The sequence below is a fragment of the Arachis stenosperma genome, chromosome 10, assembly GCF_014773155.1.
Source record: "Arachis stenosperma cultivar V10309 chromosome 10, arast.V10309.gnm1.PFL2, whole genome shotgun sequence".
Taxonomy (NCBI): domain Eukaryota; kingdom Viridiplantae; phylum Streptophyta; class Magnoliopsida; order Fabales; family Fabaceae; genus Arachis; species Arachis stenosperma.
The window spans coordinates 99241008-99243181 of NC_080386.1; the positions used below are offsets into that span (position 1 = coordinate 99241008).

The 2174-nt window shown below is 42.3% G+C and overlaps 1 non-coding gene across 1 annotated transcript; it reads right to left on the reverse strand.

Annotated features, from left to right (window-relative positions):
* Nucleotides 1–228: 228 nt before the first annotated feature.
* On the reverse strand, nucleotides 229–336 carry LOC130958467 (small nucleolar RNA R71). Its single transcript, XR_009077587.1, has one exon. It is a non-coding gene; the product is annotated as a small nucleolar RNA R71 (small nucleolar RNA).
* Nucleotides 337–2174: the final 1838 nt, after the last annotated feature.

Genomic DNA, 2174 nt, shown 5'->3' on the forward strand with positions numbered 1-2174 from the left:
GACTTCCAATGGAAGATCCTCATCAGTTTTTAGCTGAATTCTTGCAAATCTGTGACACAGTCAAGACTAATGAGGTTGACCCTGAGGTCTACAGACTGATGCTATTCCCTTTTGCTGTAAGAGACAGAGCTAGAATATGGTTGGACTCACAACCTAAGAGAGCCTGGACTCTTGGAAAAGCTAGTCAATGCCTTCTTGGCAAAGTTCTTTCCACCTCAAAAATGGAGTAAGCTTAGAGTGGAAGTCCAAACCTTCAGACAGAAGGATGGAGAATCCCTCTATGAAGCTTGGGAAAGATACAAACAATTAATCAGAAAATGTCCCTCAGACATGCTTTCTGAATGGAGCATCATAGGTATTTTCTATGATGGTCTCTCTGAACTATCCAAGATGTCTTTGGATAGCTCTGCTGGAGGATCTCTTCATCTGAAGAAGACGCCTACAGAGGCTCAGGAGCTCATTGAAATGGTTGCAAATAACCAATTCATGTACACTTCTGAAAGAAATCCTGTGAACAATGGGACAAGTCAGAAGAAAGGAGTTCTTGAGATTGATACTCTGAATGCCATTTTGGCTCAGAACAAGATATTGACTCAACAAGTCAATTTGATTTCTCAAAGTCTGTCTGGAATACAAAATGCACCAAGCAGTACTAAGGAGGCTTCATCTGAGGAAGAAGCTTATGATCCTGAGAACCCTTCAATGGAAGAGGTGAACTACCTAGGAGAACCCTATGGAAACACCTATAATTCTTCATGGAGAAATCACCCAAATCTCTCATGGAAGAATCAAGAGAGACCTCAACAAGGTTTCAATAATAATGGTGGAAGAAACAGGTTTAACAATGGCAAACCTTTTCCATCATCTTCTCAGCAACAGACAGAGAATCCTAAGCAGAACCCCTCTGACTTAGCAACCATGGTCTCTGATCTAATTAAAACCACTCAAAGTTTCATGAATGAAACAAGGTCCTCCATTAGAAAATTTGGAGGCACAAGTGGGACAGCTGAGCAAGAAAGTTACTGAACTCCCTCCTAGTACTCTCCCAAGTAATACAGAAGAAAATCCAAAAGGAGAGTGCAAGGCCATCAACATGGCCGAATTTGGAGACTAAGGGGAGGAAGTGAACGCCACTGAGGAAGGCCTCAATGGGCATGCACCAACCTCCAATGAGTTCCCCAATGAGGAACCATGGGAATCTGAGGCTCAAAATGAGACCATAAAGATTCCATTGGACTTACTTCTGCCTTTCATGAGCTCTGATGAGTATTCTTCCTCTGAAGAGGATGAGTATGTCACTGAAGAGCAAGTTGCTAAATACCTTGGAGCAATCATGAAGCTAAATGACAAGTTATTTGGAAATGAGACTTGGGAGGATGAACCTCCTTTGCTCACCAAAGAACTGGATGACTTGTCTAGGCAGAAATTACCTCAAAAGAGACAAGACCCTGGGAAGTTTTCCATACCTTGTACCATAGGCACCATGACCTTCAAGAAGGCTCTGTGTGACTTAGGGTCAAGTGTAAACCTCATGCCTCTCTCTGTAATAGAGAAGCTAGGGATCTTTGAGGTACAAGCTGCACGAATCTCACTAGAGATGGCAGACAACTCAAGAAAACAAGCTCATGGACTTGTAGAGAATGTTTTGGTGAAAGTAGAAGACCATTACATCCCTACTGATTTCATAGTCCTAGAGACTGGGAAGTGCATGGATGAATCCATCATCCTTGGCAGACCCTTCCTAGCCACAGCAAAGGCTGTGATTGATGTTGATGGAGGTGAACTGATCATTCAAGTGAATGAAGAATCCTATGTGTTTAAGGCTCAAGGATATCCCTCTGTCACCATGGAGAAGAAGCATGAAGAGCTTCTCTCAAATCAGAGACAAACAGAGCCCCACAGTCAAACTCTAAGTTTGGTTGGGAGGCCACAACCAAACTCTAAGTTTGGTGTTGAACCCCCACATTCAAACTCTAAGTTTGGTGTTGGGAGGTTCCAACATTGCTCTGAGTATCTGTGAGGCTCCATGAGAGCCCTCTGTCAAGCTACTGACATTAAAGAAGCGCTTGTTGGGAGGCTGATGAGCGGATGATTTGTATACTTTTTGGCATTGTTTTTAGTATATTTTTAGTATGATCTAGTTAGTTTTTAGTATATTTTTATTAGTTTTTAGT